Source organism: Canis aureus, chromosome X, assembly GCF_053574225.1.
Source record: "Canis aureus isolate CA01 chromosome X, VMU_Caureus_v.1.0, whole genome shotgun sequence".
NCBI lineage: Eukaryota > Metazoa > Chordata > Mammalia > Carnivora > Canidae > Canis > Canis aureus.
This window is the reverse complement of record NC_135649.1, coordinates 109,868,357-109,884,797: the sequence shown is the minus strand read 5'-3', so window position 1 is coordinate 109,884,797 and position 16,441 is coordinate 109,868,357. Positions and strand designations below refer to the sequence as shown.

General features: G+C 37.3%; 1 protein-coding gene across 20 annotated transcripts in view; it reads left to right on the top strand.

Moving 5' to 3' along the window:
• The window catches only part of CDKL5 (cyclin dependent kinase like 5), a 216,971-nt gene that overhangs the window by 69,753 nt on the left and 130,777 nt on the right, over positions 1-16,441 (top strand). Inside the window, exon 1 of one of the 20 annotated variants that reach the window (XM_077888487.1) lies at positions 3,303-3,400. The exons of 18 other annotated variants lie outside the window; for them this stretch is intronic. The gene's annotated coding sequence lies outside the window, so the exon portion shown is untranslated. Of the gene's footprint in view, positions 1-3,302; positions 3,401-3,677; positions 3,797-16,441 lie in introns of those variants that run through there. One more of the 20 variants, XM_077888505.1, reaches the window with a different exon arrangement.

Genomic DNA, 16,441 nt, shown 5'->3' with positions numbered 1-16,441 from the left:
CTTTCTCTGATCTCACTGTTGCTGTTTTAGTTGAGATTTTCATCATTTTGTGCTTGGCCTCATCAATCAGTAACGTTCTGATTAGTGTTTCTGCCCTAACATTCTCCCTGCTTCCATGGTGATTTTTCTGGAACAGCACTAATAAATATTCACCTAAAAGTCTTCTCTTGATTTCCTGTTGTCTCTGGCAGAGAACTTCAAAGTTCTTATACTGTCTGTAGTTGAATCCTTTCTTTAAACATAGGGAAACATATCTGTGGCTTGGCATACAAGGCTTTTTATGATTTAGTCCCAGCCTCATTTCTTACCATTCCTGGACCTGTGCCCTGATTTCAGAGAAGCAGAATGACTTGAATTCTACAAATAATCTTTTTTTTTTTTTTGCTTATTTTATTTATTTTTAAATATTTTATTTATTTATTTATTCATGAGAGTCCTACAGAGAGAGGCAGAGACATAGGTAGAGGGAGAAGCAGCTCCCTGCAGGGAGCATGATGAGGGACTTGGTCTCAGGACCCCGGGATCACAACCTGAGCCAAAGGCAGATGCTCAACTGCTGAGCCACCCAGGTGGCTTTTTTTTTTTTTTTTTTTTGCCTATGTTAGCACAAATATTGCCTAGAATGCCTAGAATACTTTATCCTTTGTCTATTGAATATTCTGTTCTTACCTTAAAAATGTTACCTCAACCTCCTGAGTGATGTCTTTTGCATGCTAGTGGAATGACTCCTGGCAGAGTCTGTAGATAACTTTCTGGATGGGGCCTGGTCACCTGAAGGATAACAAATGATTAGAAGGTTAGAACTTTCTATTTTTTTTTTTTAAATTTTTATTTATTTATGATAGTCACACACACAGAAAGAGAGGCAGAGACACAGGCAGAGGGAGAAGCAGGCTCCATGCACCGGGAGCCCAACGTGGGACTCGATCCCGGATTTCCAGAATCACGCCCTGGGCCAAAGGCAGGCGCCAAACCACTGCGCCACCCAGGGATCCCATGAACTTTCTATTTTTTTTAATTTAAGTAAGCTCTTCGTCCAACGTGGGACATGAACTCACAACCCCAAGATCTAGAGTCCCATGCTTCACCCATTTAGCCAGCCAGGTGCTCCTAGAAGGTTAGAAATTTCAACTTCCTTTTCCCACCTGTACTGCTGGGCAGGGGAGAGAGGCTGGAGATTGAATTCTGTTATCAATTGCCAGTGATTTAGTGAATTATGCCTACACAATGAAACCCTCATAAAAACCCCTAGACAGCTGGGTTTGGGGAACTTCTGGATTGGTGAACACAACCGAGGTGCTTGGAGGGTGGTGCACTCTAAGAGGGTATGGAAGAAGCCCTTTGTGCCCCCCCCCCCCCCCCGACCTTGTTCTGTTCGTCTCTTCCATTTGGCTATTTCCTGAGTTAAGTACTGGGGTGGTGAGGAGTTACTGATTATATACTTTGAAGTTGAGGGGAGGTTAGGGATACTGTAAGTCTCTAAGAAATTGGAAAACAAGGTTTCCAGGACCTTGAGGGATCATTTACTACTGTCTAGTAAAACCTTAGTCATGAGACCCATCAGATGTCTATCAAGTGGGTCATATGTTTGGAGGGTGATAGCTACATATATCTTGGCGGGGGCTGGGGGTGGGAGGGTAGAGATAAAGGAAGTTTCCAAAGGGATTTTTATTATTATTATTTTTTATTAATTTTATTAATATTTTTATTATTATTATTTTTTATTTTTTTATTTATTCATGAGAGAGAGAGAGAAAGAGAGAGAGGCAGAGACACAGGCAGAGGCAGAAGCAGGCTCCATGCAGGGAGCCTGATGTGGGACTCGATCCTGGGATCACACCCCGGGCTGCAGGTGGCGCTAAACTGCTGTGCCACCGGGGCTGCCCTCCAAAGGGATTTTTACAGGATCCTGGAGGTTGGGCTAATGTCAAGCTAATGTTGCCTTTTACCTTTAGCAACATACTCACACTGAGGCAGTTGAGTTCCTGGATGAAGGTTACTCTGCCTGTCTCAAGTACTTGTAAGTTAAAATAAAGTTTAATTTTTTCCCCTATATTTTGCCTTTGTTCTCCACATCAGTAAGTAAAGCATTTTCCTGAGTTCTGTGAGTCATTCTAGGAAATTATCAAACCTGAGGAGGAGTTCGTGGGAATCCCCAACGTTTTAGCCAAGGTGGACCTAAGAGCAGGTGGCCTGGGGACCTGGAACTTGTGACTGGTGTCTTAAGTCTGTGGGACCAACCATTTAAACCTGTGGAGTCTGATGTTAACTCTGGGTAGTGTTAGAATGGAGTGTAGGGACACCCAGTTGGTGTTGGAAAAGATGCCACATATTTGGTATCAGTGTCACTTAACCTCAGTTTATGAATAGAAGCAAATCAAAGCTTCAGCTCAACATTAAGTTAATATGTGGGAGAGCTGTATGTAATTCAAAAGCCCCGTTAAGCATAATTTTGTTTAGTTTTTTTTAAATTGTGATTTCCTTGAAGGAAAGAACCTATCTTTCCTTTTTAAATTTTAATTTATTTTTTAAGATTTTATTTGAGAGAGAGAGAGAGAGAGAGCACGAGCAGGGGGAGGGGCAGAGGGAGAGGGAGAAGCAGGCTCCCTGCTTAGCAGGGAACCCGACATGGGTCAGGGCCCTGGGATCAGGACCTGAGTAGAAAGCAGATGCTTAATGGACTGAGCCGCCCAGGTGCCCCTTTACATTTTATTTTTAAGATTTTATTACTTATTAGTTATGTGTTCAGATCTCTCCCCCCCCCCCCTCTCTCTCTCTCTCTTTTGTAAAGATTATTAGAAAGAGAGAGAGATAGAACATGTGAGAGCATGAGTGGGAGGGGCAGAGGGAGAGTAAGAGGAAGAATCTCAAGCGGACTCCATGCTGAGCCCAGAGCCCAACTTGGTGCTCGATCTTATGACCCTGAGATTGTGACCTGAGCTGAAACCAAGAGTTGGACACTCAACCAACTCCACCACCTAGGTTCCTTTCATATCCCTTGAACTTAATTGAATGCTTTCATCAATTAATTGCCTTTATGAATTGCTTGCGATTTTTACTGTTAATTTGTTTGGTCAAAGTATTGTTAGTCTTCTGAAGTTAACAGGACAGACAGCTGACTGAGGAACTTTAAGATCTTTAGCTTGATTTTCTTAAGTTCCTTCTATGTTTTAAATAGGACACAAATATCTCTAAATAAAAATAACTTCCTCCCAACCCATTTGGAAAATATCCCAGACTTTTTCATGCCTCGTGAAGTTGCTGCTGTCTAGTTATTATTACTATTTGTTTTTTCCCTTTAGCATAAGTGACCCTCCCAGGAATAGTTTAATCACCAGATGTTTGACTAGAAGCATTCCACATATTCTGGTTTTGCAGTTTTTCTGAAGTAGACTGAAAGGTAATCATGCCACTCCTTCTCTTGTTGTAAGCTGATTTTACTCAATTGCTTTTGAAACTTACTTTGGTAAGTAATTTGGAACCATAATAAAAAGAGAGAAGGGAAAGTATGTGTATTTTATACTGATCCCTTAGGAATTGAGGATTTTGACACTCATTTTCAGTTTGAGAGGTTCTGAGTTTTTAGAAATGAAATTGTGGGATTTGAAAGCTACAAGGGACCTCAGAGATCATCCAACAGAAGAGATTTATGTTTTTTAACTGAGGAAATGAAAGTTGTCAAGGTCAGCTCTTAACTTGGTGAGAGAAACTCAGGCTTGAGAATCTCTCGGATATAATCTCCAGTCTACAGTCACATCAGTTACAAGGACCAGGAGTCTGGAGACATGATAAGAAGGTCAGTTTGTGACAGCATTAACACCGTTTAGCACGCAAGCAGCCTTTGTGAATTTTCCAGATTATTGACAGTGTTTGAAATTGCTTGATGTCTTCAGGTCCAGTAAATTCAACCAGGTACTTTTATATAGATTTCAATTAGTAGATTTCTCAAACTTCCAAGAAATAGCAATAAATATCTTTTTTCAAATATAATTTTATGTAGAACCAGTGTATTAAACAGATGTATATAGTATTTAATTAGAATACAATTTTAAGTATGATTTTGATTTATTGGAAAATGAGTGAAAACTCAAATTTGTGAAATAGACATATTTCCTGTGTCTAGCTTAAAAAAATTGAGTGGATGTACCACAGTTCATTTAACCATGCCCCTATTAATATGTACTTAAAGGTTGTTTCCATTTTTTTGCTTTTACAAGCAATACTATTGTGAGTTATGTATGCTTATCTGTGTGTGTATTTGTGTGTTTCTGATGATCAATTTCTAGACATTTAATTACTGAGTCATTAGGATATATTTGTTTTTAGTTTTGAAAGATGTTTTTAAATTAACCTCCAAAAAATTGTATTAATATACATTCCCACCAGTAATGTATGAATAAATCTAATTTCTTCATGCTCTTATCAACGTGGCATGTTTTGGTTTTTTTGCTAATCTGAGAAATTGAATCTCACTATAGTTTAAAAACAGATTTACTTATTTATTAATCTCTATACCCAATATAGGGCTTGAACTCTTGACCCTGAGATCAAGAGTCCTGTGTTCTACCGACTGATCCAGCCACACACCCTGAATCTCAGTGTAGTTTTAATCTTCAGTTTTAATTATGTGTAAAGTTGAGTAACTTTTTATATGTTTAAGAGCCATTTCCTTTACTGTGTTAAGTAAGAGTGTTTCCTTTGTTGTGAAGTATTTCTTCATAACATTTTGCCCTTTTTATTTACTTATTTGTTTGTTTATTTACTTATTTAGACTTATTTATTTATTTTGGAGAGAGTGAGCAGGGGGAGGGCAGAGGGAGAGAAATCCTCAAGCCAGCTTTCTGCTGAATGCAGAGCCTGATGTGGGGGCTGATCCCAGAACCCCAAGATCCCAAAATCCTGACCTGAGCTGAAATCAAGAGTCAGACGCTTAACCAATGGAGCCACCCAGGTGTTCCACACTTTGCCCATTTTGAAAATTGGGTTTCTTCCTATCGTATTGAACAGTAGGAATCTTTTAGGTGTTAGGATATTAACTCTTTTTGATATCAGTTGCAAATTCTTTTCCTCAGTGTTTTGTAGCATTTCCCCCTTGTTTTTGTTCCATTTTTATGGCTATATAAATGTAACTTAAAGCGGCTAAAATGGAATTCTAGATTTTCCCCCTCCTCCCTTCCTTTAACCTTTTTTCCTAGTTTTCCTCAGTCAAGAAACAACCTCCATCTACTCCTAGCCCAAACTCCAAACCAAGAAGTTATCTTTGATTTCTCTCTCCCTCTTTTTAAAAAACATTTATTCCCTTTTGAGTGTAGGGACTGTGGGGTGGTACAAAGTACAGAGATTTGGAATAAGGCTTTGCAGCTTTTTGTTTTTGTTTTTGTTTTTGTTTTTAAGTAAAAACCCTCAATGTGAGGCTTGAACTCATAACCCCAAGATAAGAGTCACTTGCTCTTCCCGCTGAGCCAGCCATGTGCCCATCTTTCGTTTCTCTTATTCTTACTTACCATCTCTAATCCATCCTGAGTTGTATTGGTTTTCTCTCCAAATATATTCTGAATCTCTTCATTTTCTTTATATCCACAAACTAAGTCCATCCTGCCCTAATTCTTCACCTGGATTTCTGCAGTATCTTTCTAGTTCTTATGCCCCCAAACTGGCATCACCTTTTTCCATGTAATGAGCCATTCGCTTCCTTTTTTCCAAACACAAATCATCTGATTGTCATAACACCCTCTGAAACCACCCTCCCATTGTTCAAAACCTTCCTGTGGCTCCTTGTGTCTTATGATAAAGATAATTATAACTATAAAATAATCTAATCTATTTCTCCAATCTCACCTGATACTAGGTTATTGATTACCCCACCCCTACCACCTTTGAGGCTCTTGTCTCTGCCATATTCCTTTCTGACTTGGGACTTTCACATAAATTGTTCTTTCCTGGAGCATTCTTCCTCCTCCATAAGTTTATGTCTAATTGTCCTATAGATCTTAGCTCACTGGACACTTTGGAAAAGCCAACCTTCCGCAATTAGGTGGCACCCTCTGTTACAAGCCCTTGTAGCACCTTATATTCTCTTTTCCACTGGTCTTATATTTGCAATTTTATGCTTATTGTGTGATTCTTTGATAAACTCTGTGAAATAAGAAGTTTTGTCTGTTTCTTTTACTGATATGTTCCTAGTGTTTATTCAAGTGCCTGGCATATAGTTAACTCTCAAGATACTTGTCAAATGATTGTTTAAAATTCTCAGGTGTAGTGTTTACAGAATGTACCATGTTACCCTTTCTGAAAAAACGTGACTGCTTTTGCTATGGGCCCTTCTTTCTCATCTTTTCTGTAGGACTTGCCCAAACCAACTAAGGTTCAGCAGTCTCCTATCCAAAGTCTTAAAGCATTTCAGGGATGAAATGTATCTAGGCCAATAGTCTTGAATTCATTTAAATCCTGTGGGTGTTCTTCAAAAGTCTTGGACTTCAGTTCCTTCTATTTTCAGATGAATGTTAATTTTGTTGTTTTTGAGTAGAGGACAATAACTTAGATATATTTTCTGATCCACATCAACTGAGCAAAATCTGGGTGGTCCCCAAATTTTTAAAGTTTATTTTAAAATCAGTTATTTTGAATTTGGTGGTCAGAACAAATTATCTCATGGAAACCATGATAAAGTTGATACTTATATATTCATGCAAGTGCCTTCAAAACCTTCTTAACCAATAGTGTGTTTTAAATAGTACAATATTGGGGCACCTGGTTGGCTCATTTGGAAGAGCATGCAGCTCTTGATCTCAGGGTCATGAGTTTGAACCCCGTGTGGGGTGTAGAGATTACTTAAATAAAAACTTAAAAAAATAGTACAATATTAGTATGAACTCTGAATTTCTCTGATCTGAGTTTAGTTCTTTTCAGTCTGAATCTTGGGACCCTCAGACTCTGAGAAAACTAAAGAGTTCAGTAGGATTGGCAGTGCTTAGGTGAAGTATCAAATAGCTGGGTAGGAGGAGATCCATTGAGTGGTCACTGAATTTCCTACTTTGTGGATGGATTGTAAAGGTAAAGAGTGGGGAGGTAGTACATGTTTGGAAGTTTGAAACACTTAGGTTATTACACTGTGTTTATGTTACTCATGATAGGCAAATATCGTTGGATTTAATAATGGGAACTGATTTATAGAGAATGGATCGATAAATCACTTTTTCCACTGTTGGTAGAATAAAGTAAAATTATTAATCACATCCAGGAGAAAACTAGTGAATTTTCTCCTCATTTATGTGCAACATGGAGAAATTATCTAAGGAGGAGAGTAATTAGGATTTTTTTTTTGCAAGGCTGTGCTTTCCATAGATACGGTTTCTTTCTGTACGTGGATCATGAGTTTAAGATGCTTTCTAATCATTTAAACTTTCTTATAACAAGTTTTGTCACGTACCAAATTCATTCCTGTGCAGCTTTCAGTGACAAAATGGTTCTCTCATTTGTATGTATAAAAACAATGCCAGAGAGGAGAACAGAACTCATGATTCAACTGATTTTGTACTCACTTTGGGAAGAAGAAAAGACCCGTTGAAATGAAGATCATAATTTTAGCACAAAGGAAACATTCAAGGCCCAGGCAACTCTTAAATTCATCAAAATACTAATAATATATGAAATAAATTAAAAGTCTTCTGTTTCTGTCAGTTCTTGTAGGTACTTGCTTGCCAATACAGAGACAAGTTTGCTTAATTCTAGGTGTATTTCTTAGTGTAGAATACATCCACTTTAAAGTTTATTCTGTTATTTGTTTACAAAGTTAATAGTAATAAAAAACTCAAAAGATTTTTGAAAGATTGTTAGAATTTCATGTTGGAAAGGATCTTAGAGGATATCTAGTTTAGTGCATGACTTTTCTACCATGGCCAGGCCAAACTATATCCAGTGGCCTCTTCCTGCCCCCTGCTGGTTCCCTTCTTGTCTGCTATGCTTCAGATTACAAGTCTCCTTTGTTCCTTGAAATTATCAAGCTCTGTGTGAGTCTTTGTACTTCCTGGAACGCTCTTTACTCATCCCTATTCCCATCCCTGTTCTTTACATTAAACAGATTTTGCTCAAATCTTAACTCCTCAGACAGGCCTTTCCCAGGCCACACTATCTAAAAGAGGGTTGTCTCCTCCCCACTGCACTGCTCTCCTCCCCTTCCCCCCCCCGCCCCCCCCCCCCCCCCAATTATCAAAAGACTGTTTTCTTTCCTTTATAACATTTGTCAATGCCTGGAATGATCATGTTTATTTGTTTATTGTCTCTTTTCCCTCATTGGGCTCTATGAGAGCAGGGGCTTTGTGTTGTTCACTGCTGTATCCTGAAGCATTTACAGTGGGCTGGCCTAGGTATCTGACAGGTATTTATAGAATGCATGGGTTACCATTGATGGTTCGTCATTGTCCAGTCACTGCTGAGTTGACATCTGTCTCCTTTTCACTTATACCACTGATCTTAGTTCTTCCCCCTAGAATAAATTTTTTTTTTTTTAAAGATTTTATTTACTTATTTGAGAGAGAGGGCAGAGTAAGAGAGAGCACGAGCAGGGATGAGAGGCAGAGAAAGAAACACAAGCAGACTCTCCACTGAGCAGGGAGCTGGATGTGGGGCTCCATCCCAGGACCCTGGGATCATGACCTGAGCCAAAGGCAGACGCTTAACTGACTGAGCCATCCTGGTGTGCCCCCACCCCACCCCCCCAGAATAACTTAAATCACCTGCTCTGTTCCCTCTTTTCCAAAGAGTCTTCAGACATTTAGATGTCCATCATCTCTCATCATATCCAAACTTGCCCACTTTTCTTACAAGCTCTTTATCTGGCATAATTTTCATAGTTTTAGAGTGTGGTGATCAGGTTATCCATCACTGAAAGTTTTTGTTTTTGTTGATACCCAACACTAGAGACCATATATTATGTGAAGTCTGAACCTCAGAGAGAGTTCATTTAAACTTTTTTGGTTCATGTAGTATTAAAATGCTTTGATAAAAAGTTTTCTTTTGCTTCCATGAAAATGAAGAAACTATTCATATATAATGTCATTATCAGAATTAACTCTTTGACTTCTTAAAAATTTGTTTCGTTGAAGAATATAGCAACATAGAGATACACAAAACATAAATGTACACTCTAATGAATGTCTGTTTAACCATCATTGAAGTCAAGAAAATAGAGCATTACTAGTGTCCCAGAAAGTCCTTTGTTTATGGTATCTCTTGTCAATCTCAACTCCTCCCTGCCAGTAATATCCTGATTTTTATAAGAAACCCTTCATTGGTCACTTAACTTTTTTATTTTATTTTATAGATTTACCACATATATGCATACCTAAACCATGTAGTATATAGTTCAGCTTTGTTTCAAAACTGTGTATACATGAAATGATACTATCCTATTGTTTTTCTGTTATTTTGTAATCAATTACCACAAGCTTAGCAGCTTAAAGCAGCACTCACAGTTCTGTATGTCAAAAGTGGGCATGGTGTGGCTAGGATCTCTACTCAGGATATCATAAGCCTGTGACCAGATGTTGACTGGACTGAGTTTTTTTTCCCTTGATTAGTTCCAAAGTTGATTTCTAAGATCCAGGTCTTTAAAAAAAAAAAAAAAACAACTCATTTTTGTCTGTTTTCTATTTCATGAATTTTTGCTCTTGATTGTTTTTATATTTTCTTTGGATTTACTTTGCTGTTTTTTTCAACCTTGATATTGATGCTTAGTTTATTTTAATTTTTTAATATTTTGTGATATATGCATATATGACTCTCAGTCCTCATCCTCCAGCATTGCTTCAGCTTCTTCCCATAAATTTATATTTTTGTTGTTATTATTTTTTTTAAAAATAGGTAAGTTCTATGTTCAATGTGATCTTGAACTCACAACCCTGAGATCAAGAGTAGCATGCTCTACTGACTGAGCCAGTCAGGTGCCCCATATTTTTGTTATTTTTAATTGTCTGTTATGATTTGTTCTTTGATTTATGGATTATTTTGAGTATATTAATTTTCATATATATGCATATTCTCTAGTTATTTCTTTTGTGGTTGATTTCTTGTCTGTTTGTGTTGTGCAGGGAGAACATCCTCCACTTAAATCTTTGTAGTTTGTTTTGAGCAGTGTTATGACCTAGCATATTATCAGTTTTTATAAATGTCCTGTGTGTGCTTGGGAGAGGAAAAAGGCATCCTCCAATTCATTGCTGCAGTCTACAAAGTTCATTTGATCAAGCTTAAAAAGTTTGCCCCAAATCCTCTGTATCCTGATACCTTTCTCTTTAAACTGTCTATTGAGTTCCTTTGCTGTTATTGTATCTTTCAGTTCTAGAATTTTCATTTATTTTTCAAATTTGGTCTTTTTCCTTTTGGACCTACCAGTTCTGTCAAAATGTTCAGCTTTTTGATTTTTAGTTATTCAGCCCTGTAGTTTTAGAGGCTGTTCCTGACAATTCTAACATTACATGTCTTTCTTTCTTTCTTTTTTTTTTTTTTATGATAGTCACACAGAGAGATTGAGAGAGAGAGAGGCAGAGACATAGGCAGAGGGAGAAGCAGGCTCCATGCACCGGGAGCCCAACGTGGGATTCGATCCCGGGTCTCCAGGATCGCGCCCTGGGCCAAAGGCAGGCGCCAAACCGCTGCGCCACGCAGGGATCCCCATTACATGTCTTTCTGAGTCACTTTCTGTTTTGGTCATTTTTATTGGTTCTTGATCTTGGTATATTATGTACTGCTCAGTGTAAAGAACAAGTATCTGTAGCAATATTGTGAGGCCCAGGTTGATGTTTCTTTCCTGCAGACTTGTTTTTTTCACATTCCCCCTTTGCAAACACCAGACAACTGGTGACATCACCAATCTGAGTATGGGACCACCTCAGTAACTTAGTGGTTTATTTTGATCACTCAAATAACATGAAACTGTAATTCAAGTCTGTCCAAGGGCTGATTTATTTCTGGTTTCCTTTATTCTGGGAGTGTAGCTCTGAGGTTTCTGCTTTAAGTGAGTGGTGCCTTATCAAACTTCCTCCTTTTGGCACTCTTGCCTTTTTGACTTTTGCTTCTGGATTTTTAAAGGTTTTAAGAGCAAGACTGTTTTTCTCCTAGTGGAGAAAATCTTTCTGGATCTTCAAGTGCCTCAGAGCTGAAACCATTTAGGGTGGTTTAGATTACATCTCTAGGTCCTATTCTTTTGCCTTGATTTCAACCAGCTAATTCTTTACAATCTTAAGTCTTTCGGGGTGGGGGGGTGGGGATGTTAGGCTGTTTTAAAAATTTCCTCCAGTATTTGTCCTCAAAGGAACACTTCATCCAAGTTATTTAATTAGTTGAAGCCAAAATATCTGAGTTTTTAGGTCTTAAAGATTACTCAGCGTTATTCATCTAAAATTGTAGTGAAATCCAATTTTGCATACAGTTTTTCTCAGTATGAATACTGGTAATCAAAAGACTGTTCTTGACACCTATATTATGTATTTACTCACACATTTGAATTCTGATTCCCAATTTGCATTATTCAATTTTGATTTCCATAGAGAACAGGTAGGATCAAGTGTTCTTTTTTTTTTTTTTTTTTTAAGTGTTCTTTATATATACTTACGTACATAACTTTTGAGGGGCCGGGTCTTCTTAGTGGGAATGATTTAATTTTTATCTCAAGATTCCTTTGAAATGAACCATGCTATTATTGGCAGAGTGAGATATTTAAATGCTTCCTGGGTGTTCTTCCAAATTAGCTATAGAAAATGAAATAATGATTCATTTTCAGAAGCACTCTGAGCATCTTTACCTGTAATGTGACTGACTTAGATCTTCATATGGTTGGCTCTTTCTTGTTGCTGATATTTTTCACTTCAAATATCACCTTTTAAGAGAGGCCTCGGAGAAATCACCCCCCCCACACCCCCATAACAACGTCAGTATCTGATGATAATCTCGTGTCTTCCTAACAAAATGTAAAGCCCCATGAGGCAATAACCATGTCTATCTTGTTCACTACTGTCTTGTGTGTCGTATTTACCCATTCTCTAAAATGTATTAGGCAATCAGTAATTATTTAATGAATGAATAGAAGAAATATTTACTAATATTTTTCTGAAATTGTGACATTTTCTATAAATGTCAGTAGTACCTAAGAAATTTGTTATTCCATTGAACTAAAGTTTTATTTTTTAAAAAAAGTTTATTTATTTTGGAAAGAGAGAGAGAGTGCGCGGTGGGGGGGGGGGGCGGGTAGAGTGAGAGGAAGAGAGAGAAACTCAAACAGACTATATGCTGAGCATGGAGCCCCATGCATGGTTCCATCTTAGGACATGGAGATCATGACCTGAGCTGAAATCAAGATTTGGATGCTTAACTGACCGAGCCACTAGGTGCCACAAGAACTAAAATTTTCTAAATCAAGTATAGTATCTGCTTTCTCTTGCCTTCTATTTTGCAAAAGCATTATTTGTAATTTGTAAGTGTTGAATGAAAACTCAGGTAATAAGAATTTGACCTAAAGTAAACGTTAGAGTGACAGAGAAATATTTAGTGTTAGGGATAACTGTGATTTTCTTGTTACATATTGAACTGAAAAGGAGGTCAGTGTTGCTGGAGTGAAGTGAGCCAAGGGAGAGAATAATTGGAGATATGAGAGGAGGGGAGTTTAAGGCCTTGTGACTCATGTGGACTTTGACTTTCACTCATAATATGTGAACACCATTTGAAGGTTTTGAGCAGAGTAGTGACATGATCTGATTTATTCTAAAGATTCTTGTGTGGAGGACAGACTGATGTAGTAGGTGAGTGTGGAGCCATAGGAATACTGAAGTACGGTCTATTTGTGGGCTCTGACATCAGTTTCACTGGCAAATTTGTCAGTCTCTGTGCTAAGACCACTCTGTCTTAATTTCTTTTCTATTTTATTTTATTTGAGTAATCTCTACACCCAAGATGGGGCTTGAACTCACAACCCTCAGATCAAGAGTCACATGCTCTACTACTAAGCCAGCCAGTCACCCATCTCCTCTTTTAATTTCTTTTTTTTTTTTAAAGATTTTATTTATTTATTCATGAGAGACGCACAAAGAGAGGCAGAGACATAGGCAGAGGGAGAAGCAGGCTCTCTTAGAGGAGCCTGATGTGGGACTCGATCCCAGGATCATGCCCTGAGCCAAAGGCTCAGTTCAACCACTAAGCCACCCAGACGTCCCCTCTCTCTTAATTTTTTTTTTTTATTTAAAGATTTTATTTATTTATTCATAGAGACAGAGAGAGGCAGAGACACAGGCAGAGGGAGAAGCAGGCTCTATGCAGAGAGCCTGACGTGGGACTCGATCCAGGATCTCCAGGATCATGCCCTGGGCTGCAGGTGGCGCTAAACCGCCAGGGCTACCCTCTCTTTTAATTTCTATAGTTCAGTTCTATGTCTCAATGTATTTGGTAGGACATCCTACCAGATCCTATCCTCAAGGTCCAGTCTTTCTATCTTTCTTATTAGGAGGGTGTTGGTAGCATTTGAGACTCTGTTCTTCCATATATATTTCAGAATCAGCTTGTCTTAATTCTTCAGAAAGCCCTGTTGGGATTTTGATTGCAATTGGATTGACTATATAGATTAATATGGAGAGAATTGACATCTTTATAATATTCACGCTTCCAGCCTTAAAACTGGGATAACTCTATTTATTTCGATCTTCTCTGATGCCTTTGAATAAAGTTATATATATATATATATATATATTTAAATAGAGGTTTTGGACATCTTTTATTATGCTAAATCTTTAGTGCCCCTTTTGTTATAAATGTGGTTTTAAAAATTACATTTTCTGTTTATTGATGTTTACAAATAAAATTGATATTTGTATATTAAGCTTATATTCAGTTACTTTGTTAACGTTTATAATTTGAATGATTTGTAAATGTCTTTGAATTTTCTATGTAGGCAATATTATCTGTAAATTCTATTTTGCTTCTCTTTCCAATCCAATATGTTACATTCATCTATTTTTTTCTTATTTTACTGAGATGGCTAAAACCCATCACGATAATGTTTAATAATAATGTTAATAAGCATTAATAGGACTTCTTGTATTCTTAATTTTTAAAGGGACTACATCTAATATTTTTGCCTTTATGAATGGTGTTTATTGTAGGTTTTTGTCAGATACTTTTATCATGCTATGAACATTTAAAAGCATTTAATTATGGATATATTGTTCTTTAGAAAGCTTGTACCAGTTTTATTCCGACCATCAGCATATGAAAAGGTACACTTCAAGTCAGTACTTTTCCACACCACATGGGTACTCCTATTTTTGAAAAGTTTCAAATTTCATAGACAGCAAATAATTTATTGATTTTGATTTATTTCTTTTAAATCAATATTTTCTGTTGGTACAGCTATTTTTCATAAAAATAGGATAGTTTTTTGAAACAAAATAACTTATTTTAAAATAATTTTAGGGATCCCTGGGTGGCGCAGTGGTTTGGTGCCTGCCTTTGGCCCAGGGCGCGATCCTGGAGACCTGGGATCGAATCCCACGTCGGGCTCCCGGTGCATGGAGCCTGCTTCTCCCTCTGCCTGTCCTCTCTCTCTCTTTCTCTCTCTCTCTCTCTCTCTGTGTGTGACTATCATAAATAAATAAAAATTTAAAAAAATTTAAAAAAATAAAATAATTTTAGATTTAGAGAAAAGTTGGAAGGGTAGTACAAAGAATTTCTTGTTTCATAGACCCTTGACCCAAATTCCCTTATCGTCACCATTTTAATCATTCTTTATCTCTTTCTCCATACACACATACTTATTATTGTTTTCCTGAATGCTTTGTTGCAAAGTTTATCTCTAAAAATGTTGGTGTTCTTTTTTTGTTGTTGTTCATTACATTTTTTATTAGACTATCTTAGAGATTCTAGGCTACACCTTATTAATTCCCCAATTGAACTATTATTGACATTTAGCATATTAGTTTTAAGTGTACAACATAATCATTCAATACTAGTATATATTGTGAACACAGTAAGTCTAGTTAACATCACTACCCAGTTACCAATTTTTATTCCTTGTGATGAGAACTTCTAAGATCTCTCTTAGCAACTTTCAAATATATAATATAGTATTATTATTTACAGTTACATGTTGTACATCACTCATAATAATTTATAGTAAAAAAAATTTTTTTTTCTTATCCTGATTTAATCCAGTCCAGTATCATACATTATATTTAGTTATGTCTCCTAACTTTTGTGGAACAGTTACTTGGTTCCCTATCCTTTATTACCTAGACATTTTTAAAGAATACAGGCCAGTTAGTTACTTAGTAGAATGTCCCTCAGTTTGGGCTTGTCTGTTGCTGCCTATGGTTAGATTCAGGTTTTACCTTTTTGGAAGGAATGTGACAGAAGTGACATTGTGCTACATCCTATCAGGAGGCATATGATGTTGATTTGTTCTATTATTGATGATGTTAACTTTGATCACTTAATTAAGGTGGTGTCTGGCAGGATTCTTCACTATGAAATTACTATTTTTCCCCTTTTAATTAATGGGTATTTTGTAGTGGAGCTACTTTGAGACTAGATAATATCCTGTTTTCCATCAAACTTTCAAATACTAGTTTTAGCATATGTTGATGATACTTGCCTGAAATAATTATTACCAGGGTGGTTGCCAAATGGTGATTTTCTAATTCCATCACTCCATTTATTATTTGGAACTACACTCTCAGAAAGAGCTTTTCCTTCTCCATTTATTTATGTAAGTTGGGACTGGTGTGTTTTTATTCTATTCTGTGGTTTATACTCTAGTATATATATATTGTTGTTTGGATGTTTCTCATTTGACCAGAAGTGACTCCAGCTGACTCCTGTGTCCTTTAGACATGCTCCTGTCATTTCTTTGAGCATTACCATTCATTGAGCATTACCATCCTTTCTGGCACCACAAATGTATATCCTGGGCTTGTGTTATACTTTTTCCTCCTTTTGCCTGGGAATCAGCCATTTCTCTGAAGAACCTGGTTCCTTTTATTGGTGTACTAGCTGTGCTAATGGATGTTGGAGTTTCATTGCTTCTAGGCCCCCTCAGTAGACAGAGCTAGGGAATATATATATATGTGTGTATGTATATTCACACACCCATTTATATCTATTTCTCCATCTCTATATTAAGAACTGAGCTTCTGTGGTCTCTAATTCCAAGCCTTCATCCTTTTCATATTTGGCTTTTTTTTTTTTTTAAGATTTTATTTATTTATTTAAGAGAGAGTGTGAGCACACAAGCAGGGGGGGAGGGGTAGAGGGGGAGAGAGAAGCAGACTCCCTGCTTAGCAGGGAGCCCAATGCAGGGCTCAATCCCAGGACTCCAGGATCATTACCTGAGCCAAAGGCCTAACTGACTAAGCCACCCAGGTGCCCCCATCCTTTTTGTATTTGTAACTTCTTTTTATGAGAC